This window comes from Melospiza melodia, chromosome 4 (genome assembly GCF_035770615.1).
Source record: "Melospiza melodia melodia isolate bMelMel2 chromosome 4, bMelMel2.pri, whole genome shotgun sequence".
Taxonomy (NCBI): domain Eukaryota; kingdom Metazoa; phylum Chordata; class Aves; order Passeriformes; family Passerellidae; genus Melospiza; species Melospiza melodia.
The window spans coordinates 16,258,325-16,270,568 of NC_086197.1; the positions used below are offsets into that span (position 1 = coordinate 16,258,325).

Below are 12,244 nucleotides of genomic sequence, written 5' to 3' on the forward strand. Positions count from 1 at the left end.
GACCTCAGCACAGGTGTGCCCTAAGTGAAATGTGTGAACAAGATATATTCCTCTTCAGCCTGTTGAACAGTTTCATCAGAGCAGCCTCTTTTTATAGCCCCTGGCAGGGCATCCTCACCCTCTGTCTTCATCCAAGACACAAAGTCTCTCTTGCAGATGTTCTCAGACCCTCTCTTTGGTAGCAGTCAGCTTGATTCAGCATCGTAGGGACCAAGAAAAGCAGTTCTACTGCTGCTTCAGGGGTGGGGGGAGTTTGCCTTTAGATAACAGCTGAATTTAGAAATGTTCAGACCACGTTTTTGTTGTACTTCTGTGAAACAAGGGCAAAGAGAGAAAATCCGATCCTTCTTCATGATGGATTTAATGAGAATCAGTCCTGGCAGCATCCACAGCTCATCAGATGGGTTACAAAAAAGCAGGGCAGTTGATCTGTTTGTAAACAGAGAAGAAATCTGTCTCATACATGGTGAGAACTGGAGTTGAAAACCCAACATGAATTGATAACAGACCCTTTTCCTACTTCATTAATTTCACAGTGGCAAAGCCTACCTGAACTCTGAGCTTGGAGAGGGTTAATTTTCACAGGAACAGGAACTTAGTGTAGCACTGCAGCAGCTGATCTTTATCTGCTTGTCCTTTGCTCTGAAGGAGGCCAGGAAAAAATCCCCAGCCCTAGTTTATACCTTAGAAGAGGCTTATTAAATAAGATATTCTACCTGATGACAGTCCCATCCTCCAGGAGAGACATGTTTCTGTGGTAAATATGCAAAAGCTTTTAGAGTTGCAATTACCTGACAGACTAGGATAAAAAAAAAAAAAGAAAGATAATACAGGCATTTTGTTGTTGAGTTACCTGTGATTCTGTGTTAGCAGCCTATGTCCCTAGCTGAAAGACAGAAGGGGCAGCCAAAATGAAATATGTGACAGAAAGCAGAAATGAAAGAGAAAAATGGTTCATTCTCAGTGACAAACAAGGAATATTTTTGTGGCAGTCTCTGGGGAGGAAAAGACTTCATAAAATTTGATTTTTATATTTTAAATGTTATTCCTGCCCAGTCTGAAGAGCTTGATAGATAGTAATTTCTGTCTAATTCCTCCCTTGTTTTCCATGCCTGAATTAGTGGGAGGAGGGGAAAAGGGGCAGCAGCTCACCAGGAAAAAAAAGAAAAAGAAAAATCTCATTGGGTTGAATTACATCAGCAGGGGGCTGCTGATTAAGCTAAATTCAAGTCATGAGGAAAAATTATGTTCTTCTTCATTTTCTGATGGGGAAAATACAGCACAGAGTAAAGACCCCTTCCACTCTAAAATGAAAGAACTTTCATGCTAGGGGAAACCCTGGGCTTTATAAAGATTTCATGTGTCTTCCATTTAATTTACACTTGTTCTGCTTGCTAGAGTATAAAAGACAAGGGGATGCCTTCAAGAAATGGCACATTTAAGTTGGATGTGAAGGAAAAGCTTCCTCAGACCAGTGAAACATCTCAGACTCTAAGCAGTCATGCTCAAGGAGTGACAGAAGCCCTGTGCCCCATGCATTTAAGGAAAGATGAAGCAGAGCACAGGGGACTATAAAGTACAGGCTGGATCTCAGCTGGAGGTTTTTCATCATGGACTTTCACAAGCAAATTCCTAAGCTGTCTCCATATTTTATTAACAGCTTGCTTTTTCTTTTTTCTATCATTGCTTTTGAGAATGTGATGGCCAAATCCTTTGAAGGATTGAAAGGTGTGTGGGATCCTGCTCCTTCTCAGAGCAATATAAGGCCTTACCTCTTCCTGTAAATGATAGCCCCATTTTCTTCTCCCGAACCTGGAAGACAAAATGTCTTTAAACAAACTCTGGGCTTTTTCTTGACCTGAATCTGCATAACCCAGCATAAACCAGAGAGCCCCATGGCTGGTGGCAGACTTTCCATGGATGATTTGCCATTGCTGCTGTGTAATATGCTCTGAAGATGAACAGGATCCCTCAGCCCATTTTCTTGTGGGAAGAATGGTGGGCAGATTGCTGTTGTGCTGTTGGCACTACTCAGGGACCCTCAGGGGCTGGGTGCCCCAAACCCAGAGCTGTTTCTGTCCCACCAGGGATGTTTCTAAGCAAATGGAAGGATGGTAATGGTATTGAGGTGACAGAGCAGGATGAAAAATATCAAAAATGGGATTAAAATGTCTTTAGTCCAGAATAATTTAGCTCCCAACTCTCTTAAGAGGATACAGCCTCCTCCAAGCTAGATCTGCTGCCACAGGCACTAATCAGGAGGTCTCTCTCCATTGCTCCTGCAGGCAGGGAGCCTGTGGGAGGCAGAACATGACAGCCTGAGGTGGGCTCTGCAGGAACTGCCCCACTGCCAAGAATCCCTCTCTGGGAGGGCAGTGCTGCTGTGCCTCCAGTGCCTGCTGCAGGCCTCCAGAGAAGGGAAGGAGCCCCAGGAGGGTCACACCATGGGCCCTGCCTGATGTGACAAAGAACATCGCAGCCACAACCTGTGGTCAGAGCTGTTATCTGAAAGGGGGAGTGCTGTGAAGAGGATCATCCCCCTTCTGCACACCCATCTGCAGCCAGGGGTGCAAAATTTGCTGTGGTATAAAGTGGCATCCTTAGTCTGTAGGGCGATAGAACATAAGTAAATAAAGGTAGTATAGAAAGTAATCTTACCCCCTAAAGAGTTGCAGCTGAGCCAATTGTTAAGGATTAGGAGCAGGCCTAATGTTAACAGGCCACACCTGTAGCCAATAAGAAGAGTGTTATAAAAGAGTGGATTGAGTGGTTGAGGGGAACCGGAGTCAGTTGGCTGCTGTGAGGATAAGGAAGAGTCAGTGCCTGGAGGAGCTGCCTACAAGGAACATCAAGGAGGGACAAAACTCTGGCAGTATGGAACCCTTGCAATGTAATGACATTAGAACTCTTGCACCATAATGACAACATTAGTCAGTGTGTGTAGGATCTTACTGGTGGCCATCCAAACGTCCCTTACTTAGGAGAGGAGTCCCAGCCTGTTCCCCTGATCACCATAGTCTTTAATCGTGTCTCTTATGATCAGCTGCATCAACCTGGGCCAGATCACTGACCCTTCAGAGAGGTTTGTGGTGATGCAGCCATGGTCTGGAGGTGCTTGAAGAAGAAGATGAGGAACTGAAGCTGATGATGGAGGGCTGCTCTGCCAGCTCAGAGTTCAGGAGCGGGGCTCTGCACTTGGCAGTTCCAGCCAGACATGCTTAAGCTAGAAATGAAGCCCTGTTCACAGAGTAATGGATCAAAAAGCTGTGATGGCCTCTGCATCACAGGGTATCTTCCTGGGATTTTATTTTGGTTCTTTTACTTTTCATGCTGCAGTTGGAAGGGTAGATCATTGAGGTAACTGCTGTGATCTCCCTTTTGCAGAGGATCAGAGGAATGAATGCCCAGAGAGATCCCTTCTTGGTTGATCAGCTATGTATGGCCAGCTTCTTGGGAACACCCATATCCTAAGAAATGCAGGGCTCAGGCTGCAACAGGTGGCTCTTTGTCAGGGCCCCCATTCATGCACCCAGGTGGAAGAGGGGGTACAGCCCTCTGGGAGGCTGGGGTGCTGGAGGCAGAGGTGAAGTCATCCCTTGTTGGAACAAGAGCACTTCCCTATCGTGGGCTGGCAGTGTGGGGGTGCTTGGAGCGCTTGGGCTGCTCATGGGAGCACTCCCAGCTTTGTTACCTTGCCCTCTTGGCTTTTCTTTGCTGTTCAGCTGAAACAGCTGCTGTGTTGGCACCTCGGGGATGACAGTGTTTTGCTAGTTAATGGTGTAATCACCTTATGAGAGTTTCAGAATTTGCAAAATATTGCAGGTATAAAATAACGGCTGTCACCCCTTCACTATTAGCGAATAAATTCAGGTTTGGTGCCTTGTTTTCAAAAGGCTTTTGGTATGTGGCTTGTCTGGCTTGGGTTGAGGTGTCTGCTTTGTAGGTAAGTGGCCTTTGATGAAATGTTTGGATAACAGAGAATGAGGCTGAGTACCAGTTTGAAGAGGTGTTTATCAGTCTGGTTTCAGACTCTGCAAGGAAACATGCATGCATAAAGGCTACGTGCTTGTTGTCAACCACCCATACAGAGTGAGCAGGTGTGGCTTTTAACTGGCCCTGCATGCTTAGTGGGTGAGAGCAGGTCCTGAGGGATGCAGAGGGTTAAACTGGGTCCCTCTTGCCACACATGGACATTGTGCCGTGACAGGTATTGGTCGTTCAGCCGTGCTGACAGGAAGCCAAAGCAAGGTAGATTTCTGAGCCAAGTCACAACCTGTTCCCCATTGTGTGACTCACAAATGTGTCATTCTGGTCAAAACTGCCCTTTAAATGAGGCAGTTGTAATGACACAGGGATGGGCTATGCTTTTTTGTTTGCTCACTGAATTGGCATCTGCTATGTCCTTGTACAACACTTATATTTCAATGCACTTGTATTTCAAAATCTTCTGCCATTCTGGAGTTGCAAAAATATCTGTCTCAGATTTGACTGTGTTTGCAGCTGTGGGAGCCACATTGTACTGCCAGTGTGTTTCACTCCTACCTGCAACATTCACTGCTTTACTGACTCTGCCTCTCCAAGGTAAAGAGCAGGATGGTTTGAGGAGGAAAGTTTCTTGTGGGGACTGGAGTGAAACCACAAAGTTCATTGCTGAAGTCTGAGCTTGGTTTCACTTGGTGGCAATCACAACTGTAGGACTGCAGGCTTGCAAAGGTGGCAATGCATTGCAGAAGACTTTGTGGAGGAAAGCAGACTTCTAACTACACTATTTTAAGCAGTTGTTAATTTCTTTCCCAAGGACCCTTGGAATTTGAACTTGTTTATTTCAGAATCAAAATTGAACAGGATTTTTTTGTTTTCAAAACCAACATCAGGATTAATTGAATCTCAGCTGTATTGTACACAGACTACCAAGTCTTGGAAAGGAAGAGACATTTGGCTGAAAGCTTTTGGCTTTGACCCACCTTTGGGATGGTCAGGCCAAGTTGGTTTTTGGTTTTACAGAACTCAAGTGAAGATGGTTCTTTGCTAAGCTCCTTTATGTGTAAGTCACCTTGGAGAAGGGATGGTAAACCAACATTGTGCCCATGGTGCATCCAGTTGGAGATTTCCATGTCTGTACGCCCTACCTGGGGTCTAATTTAAAACAGAAAAACCTGAATTTCAGCCTAAACAATCTTCTCAGACTAGACCCTCCCTGGTGTTTTCTCTGCTGAAACCTTCTTACTATTTCCCTGAGTATTTTTTATTTTGCTCTGAGCAGACAGGCCAGCTCCTCCTTTATCTTATCAAAGCTGGTGATGTGCCCCTTTCCCTGGGCGGCCACAGCACCTTCCTGCCCAGCTCCAGCAGCTCTGAGAGGAGCCCTGTGTCCCTGTGTGGAGTCAGAAAGGCTGTCTGTCACAGGAGGGCTCTGTTTATTTATTAACCAAGGGAATAAAATATGCCCAGTTATGTGCCTCTGGGCCCAGGAAGATTTGTACCAAAGGTCTGTTTGCAAGGAGCCTGACAGGGAGCCTTTCCCCAGCAAAGAGGGGGCTCTGGTAGACCAAGGAAGGCAGAAGTCTCATGCTGTTTCCTTTTACCTCATGTGTGTCTGAGAGGTGGGAAATCAAATATCACAACCAAGTGCTCAGCCAATAATTTTCAGTCCCCTCTCCTCTCTCTGGAAACAGCTCCTGTATGGCAAAGATGGGGCACTGACAGTAATTACTCCTGCACATCTCAGTTTTGTCCTGGTGGCTGGAAAGCCAGGAATCAAGTGTCCACAGGCAGGGATCAAGTCATGAAGGGTGTTTTGGATCAGAGAAGAGTATGTGAGCACAGCCAGAGGCAGGCACCAGGGTTGGAAGCACTGCTCTTCCATCAGCTGGCGCTACCCCTTGGGTAGCAAACAAAACTTGGGGAGAAAAAGGTAAATGTAATTTTCCCAAGGCTGCTGCAGGTTTTAAACTCATCAGTGATGCCCCCAAAGGGAAAGGGAGTCCTCTGGATGTAAGCAGCCCCATTCACCCTCAGAGGCACTGCCCACAGCCCAGGCAGTGGAGGCAGGCAGGGAGCAGGAGCAGAGCCATGGTGATGTGGCTGCTGAGCAGGGCTCCGTGGTCAGCCACCAGCTCTGACACAGGTCCTGCCCAAACTAGGGTAACTCACCTCATCTTCTCCACATCCCATCCAGAGGGATGTGACTTTAGAGCTGTGCTCCTCTTTCCCTCCATCCCTACTCCACAACTGACCCCTTTAGGGAAACCTTCCCTCTGAGCCACCCTTTGCACCTTAGGCAAACCTTCCCTTTGCACCACCCAGTGCCACGCAGTCCCATGCCTAGGGCTGACCTCCCCAAAAGCAATATCTTACAGTTTGGAAACAAATAACACATCAAATGGGGTAAGAAGGAGTTCCCCATGTGCTTTCTTCCAGGGCCTGCAGAGAGGAGGCAGTGTGCAAATGCACTTCTTACCACCACCTGAAGTCAGCTGGGAACTCTTAACTTGAACATCACAAACCTTCTTTTAAACCCAGCAGAGAATCCTAAACTACTCTCTACCTTCTTTACTCTTGCTCTGAGTAGTTTCAGTAACATTGTGAGGATCAGGGAGTGGCTTGGAAGTCACACTACCCCCACTTGTAGGATGGCTACAGGTGTTGGGTTTATGGGGTTTTGGTGTTTTTTTGTTCCCTTTCTTCTTCTCCTACTGTTTGTCTCTCATCACCACCAAAACAAGCCTGTCACAGGATTTCCTGCTGTCTATTTTTCTTCTCTTAAGCTTTATAAACACAGTAAGTCCTGTTAAGGCAGGAGCCTGGTGAAATGATGTGAAAAATCAAGGTCACTCTTGTATTTACTGTACCAGGGCAAGCCTGAAATAGGTACAAATAGCCAGCTTGTTTTATTTGAAAAGAACTATTTACCTACAAGAAATCAAACCCTTCCTTTTGCAGCTAGTGGCTGTAGCACTTCAGACACCATCTCTGTAGTACATAAAAGACACACAGTGTTTTGGTGAAGATACCTGTGCTCAGCTCAGGGGCTGGGATGTGACCAAGCTCAGTGTGGTGAGAACAGGCTGCGGTGACAATGTGAGTGAAGGTACAACTCACAGGGCTGCAGAGAGCCAGCAGCAATCAGAGCTGCCTGTTTGCCTGTGTGTGAAAAGCATAAAGTTTGGTCTCTGCTTCTAGCTGCTTACTTCAGTGGTTTTGTGTTTGCCCTCCTTTCTCTCCTCCCACTCAAGTCACTTCCTCACCAAGTGCAAAGGAAGCAGAGCAGGGAGAGAGTGCTCTTGTTTGCAGCTCCAATGCCAAAACAGCAGCAGCAGCTGATAGGAGCAGTGGTGTGGTGACCACAGATGTGACCAGTGAAGGAGAGTGCACTGCAGTCACACTTATACACCAGAAGCATTTTCTATGTCTTCCTACATCTATTTCAATGTGTATTTGGGTCAGGGCAGTAGCTGGCCAAGGGCAGAGGTGGCTGCTGAGAAGCAGGATGAGTTGAGAGGCTGTTGGGATGAGATTGGTGCTCCAAGTGTGAAAATAAAAGAATTATGAGCAGTGAGATTCCTCATCCTCTCCTGAGTATGAAAAAGCATTAGCAACACAGTTTGCACAGGATTTCAGGGATACTTTGCTCAAGTACCATGTATTTAAATCCTATCAGGTTTTTACCTCCCCCTGTACATTTGCTCAGTGCAGCCAAGAGATGTAAATGTAACATGGAGGAAGCTTAGTGTGGATGCCTGTGCATTCATTACGTTCACAAGTTTTAGGCCCGAGCACAGCAGTACTGGAGAGCTAAATTACACTGAAGAGCATTTTCTGGTTAGAAAGTATTTCTGCTCTGCTGCTTATTAGCAATGAGGTTAGAAAAGTGACTGGTGTTGGTTTATAAATGAATGAGTTGTTACCAGAAGAGAAAAATTACATGAAGATGCAACAAATAATATGGGGCTATACATTCCCCAGCTTCAGACCCCTGAATGACATGACTCCAGTCCCCAGTTTCTGTCCTCTCAAACCATTTGCTGCACTGATGCCTCAAATTAGCCTAAGTTTATGTAAAGGCACCTTATTCTCAGGTGGGAGCTCAGTAGCTACCTCCTTTTCCAGGTCATGCTGGGTAAAAGGAGTAACTCTCAAGCAGCTGAGAGTGGTTAGCTTGCTTGAAAAACACTAATCTTGCGGCCTGACTTAAGCTGAGTTATAGCCACAGCTGTTACCTGTTTAAGAGGGATGCTCAAGGAAATGTCCTTTGCCTTTCAGGCCAGATCATGCAAGAGTTGTTCTGTGGTGCTTTAAAGGATAAAAGAAATGGAGAAGAGAGGCATCCATGCAAATATATAGATCATCTCTCAGCCACAGTGAGAGATTCACAGCTCTAAGAGGAAGAAGTAAAAAGGGAGAGGCTCTAGGAGCTGAGCGAGGGGAAGGGCAGAGGAGGAATCCCCTTACAGACCATGGTTACCTGGAAGTTGCTGTTCCCCATATAAGGAAAGGTGTGGGAGGAAAGAAGATGAAGTTCCACATTTCTTGCTAGTTGGAGACTTCAAGGCCAGAGATGGCAAATTTCCATCAGGACAGCATCCTCTTCTGTGATGGGCTGGAAGGTAATCTGTGAGTTCTTGAGTAGCAGCTTGACCTTCCACTACCAAATCTAGTGTTTGTCTCCAAACACTTCTGCTTCTGCTCAGGGAGAGAGGCAGGGTAGACGTGGTGGAATTGATCTGAATCTAACTGAAGTGACTCTGAATTGAAAATTCTGTAGTTCAAAGAGTTGAGTTAGCTCCTTGCCATTATTTTGGTTTTTTGTCAACCCTGCCATTTGTAGCTGATTTGAAGCAGAAGTTCTCAAAAGCAGTGTAATACCCCAGGCCTGCGAAGACATGAAAAGTGCTGAAAGTTTTATACTGTTATATCTGAATGTCTACCTGTGTGAGAGGCTTGGGGCCGTTTTCAGATAACTCTAGTGACTTACACAGCTTAAGATCACCAGCTGAAGCCTTGAGAGGATAAGAAGAATTGTGTGTTCTAGCAGCTGATGCTTGTGCTCACATAGTGGCAGACAGGGAGAAGTTAGCAGTGTTTCAGCTGACATCAGGAGGAGTTGCCCTGCACTGAGTTGTAACTGCACACAGGATGGTTGGATGGCTTGTGGTAATGCTGCTGAGCAACACTATGTTTTCTACCTGTACCCTCCAGTCTAGATGTGCCTGTGTCATTTACCTTGTGCTGTTCTCCTGGAGTGCTGTGCTTGCTGAAGCAGGGCTGTGTTTACAGCACCTCGTGCACAAAGAGTTTTGTGGCTGAGGCCCTTGAACAAAAGGGTGGTAGGGTATAACAGTGCATATGACAACGAGGGGTAGCACACGTGTTAATGTGACAGCTGGTGTACACAAGGAAAGCTGATGGCCTTTTTTGGATTCACTAGGGTAAGAATTTGTATTTCCAATAGTTGCTTCCAGGGCTTCCATGCAGAGCTTTTTACTCAAAGTCTGGGAGGGGGGGTGGCAGGGGGAAGGAGCATCTGATGAGTTAAGAAAAGTTTCAATATATTTGGTTTTGAGAGTGTTTTACTTGCCAGTGAGAGACTGCAAACAGAGAATAGTCATCCAAGAGGAAAATGGAGTATTTCTTTGATGCTCACAAAAGTATTAAGAGGGCCAGATGAAATCTAAACTGTAAACAGGTTCAGCTGAGGCTGGATGAATTTGCTGGTTACTGTGCTAAAAAGTTAATGATGAAATATTGCCAGTTGATTTTAGTAGGTAAAAGGAAGTAATTGTGACGGCCTGTATCAGAAATAAAGCTTATCTAAGTGATCTCATGCCCATAGCTGTCAAAAACACAACTCATGTCATTGTTAGTCTGTTAAATTAGTGGACTGGATTCTGAAGGGCTGCATGAGCACAAGCAAGAGCAGGAGGCAGTCATATTGCTGTTCTGGAGGCTCATTTGATAACCTATCTCCTCTTGGCAGGTGCATGAAGGAGCAGGGAAGAGAATGGCACTATGGGCTGGATTTCACTTAGCAATGCCAATGTGGGTGCAGGGATGTGGTGGCTTCAAATGTATTCCTTTGTAAGGAGGTCAAAGTACAGCTTGATGTGTAAGATATATAATGAGGGACAGAAAGAAAGGCATGTTAACTGTGTTGGAAGATAAGATTCTGTCTTTGAATGGATTCTTGTTATTTTTGCTGATGTTACTTTGAGCAAAAAAAATTATGTTGAAATTATTCTTTCTTCTCCATTGTTTGGCTCTTGTTCTCAGCTTTGTTATGGCCACAAAGAGAGGATAAAAATGGATTGGCACAAAGTTGAGTTTCCTGTATCATTTAGAGTTATGTTTTCAGCCCTTAGCACTTTGGTAGGGTCTCTTCTTCATTTTGAAAATAGCAATAAAAGAGCAGAGAACATAAGAAAACACAATTCTATCTTTTTTTTTTTTTTCTAATGAAATTGTCAGTGCTAACCTGAACTCTGCCTCTGATCTGTATGAAGTCCCTGAACTGTACCATTGGAAGAAAGCAGATCCAAAAGGAGAGAAAATATCCATGTGCCTGGCTACTTTGGGAGGTAGTAAAAAGCTCCCGACATCTTGCTTGTTTTTAATCTATATGTTTGTCTACATAAATCCTTTGGGAATGAACTTTAAACATTTACATTGGATTTAGAGAATTACCTTCCAGCATCAGTACCTATGATCCAGCAAGAGTAACTAAGATTAAGTTTATGTGAATGGCCCTCTTGGCTTTCAGAGGCGTGGGTAATGTTAAAGATGTGTTGTATTGCCGCTCAGATGGGAAATGGTGGTGATGAACATGAAGTGGTGCTGTTTGTGTGTGCATGGGGAGATGGCTCATGTCTTGGGAAAAGGACCCATCTGCAATGTGTGGCAGCTAAGCATCAAGACACAGCTGACAGCCCCCCACCCTGGGCCACTTTGGTGGGGAGCTGCTGTTGAGTGGCCCTTGAACAAACCCAAGCCTCCAGCCCCTCATCAGAGAAGGGAGGAATTGTCCAGCAGCTCTAGGAGTGCAGCAGTGCCTGCCCCATCTAAGTTGTCAGGATCTTTTCCTAGCGCCCTGATGCCCATCTCAGGCTCTGAAGGGCAGCCAAACTAGAAGTCAGAGAAGGAAAATGCAGCAGCAAACCCAGGATATGAGAGGTTGGTTCAGGTGAAAACAGAGGATGGCAAGGGTCAGAGTTGCTCTAGGCAGTCAAACAGATCACTCCTTGCAGCCCTACCCTGTAGTTTGGTCTTACATGGGATTTGAAGAGGTTCATTTCCAGTTTAAGGTGTGTGATTTTGAGCAGCTGTTGAGTTCTAGCTCCTAGACGCACTCACAACTTTTATCTTAGCCTGGGGCTACAGGATCTGATTACTGCCCACAAAATGACATTTGAAGTTGTGTAAGAATCCTGTGTGCAGGATATAACTCTAGTCACTGCTTTTGGAAGAGGGCTGTCACAGCAGCACAGCGACAGCACAGAAAGAGACCAGTGCTTGGTTTTCAGGAGAAAATGTCCCTGACTTGCTGTATCCCACAGATCAAATTGCATGGCAAGTGGGGATGGCTGCAAACTTTGAGCTTTTTAGAGCCACAGGTATGCTCAAGTATCTTGTGAAATGGCCGCTTCCATGATATTTCCTCTGCACTTTTGCCTTTTGAGAGATCCACATGGTTGGGTTTTTCCTTCCCCACCAGGAACAGTGCATTTCCCTGACCCTGTGTTGCCTTGCCTGGTGTTTTGGAGCTGTGCCACGCTGTAGTATTTGCTGCTGTTGTCAGTAGCCCAGCCAGGCGCTGGGGTGCATTTCTGCAGAAGGCTTTGAAAGGTCTGCCCTGCTCTGACTGTGCATGCCCACATGCCTTGCAGTGAGCCAGGGTTCCTGCATGCCCACGTGGTGGCCAGAGAGCTGGCAAGGAGCTGGCATTGGCAGCAGCCCCGTGGCAGCCAGAGGGGACCGGGAACCCTGGCAGCAAAGGCAGGAGGCTGCTGTGGCTGCAGCCTGAGCTTGCTTTGCTTGAAGCTGGCACAAGATTTTCCAGCAAGGCCTTGGCTGACCAGGAGCTTAAAGGCTTTCTTATCTATGGAGAGTGCCACAGGCTGGTGGCAGCCCGTAATTAATAAAGATACTAACCCTCCTTACGCAAGCAGGGGATGTCTGACAGCGTTACTAGGTAGTTGCTCAACAACAAGGCGTGTTACAACTAACCAGCTGGGACCAATTATGAAAGCCT

The 12,244-nt window shown here is 46.0% G+C and overlaps 1 protein-coding gene across 2 annotated transcripts in view; it reads left to right on the forward strand.

The window, feature by feature from the left end:
- Positions 1–12,244, forward strand: part of HIPK2 (homeodomain interacting protein kinase 2) — a 131,776-nt gene that overhangs the window by 43,645 nt on the left and 75,887 nt on the right. The gene's annotated exons all lie outside the window — the stretch shown is intronic.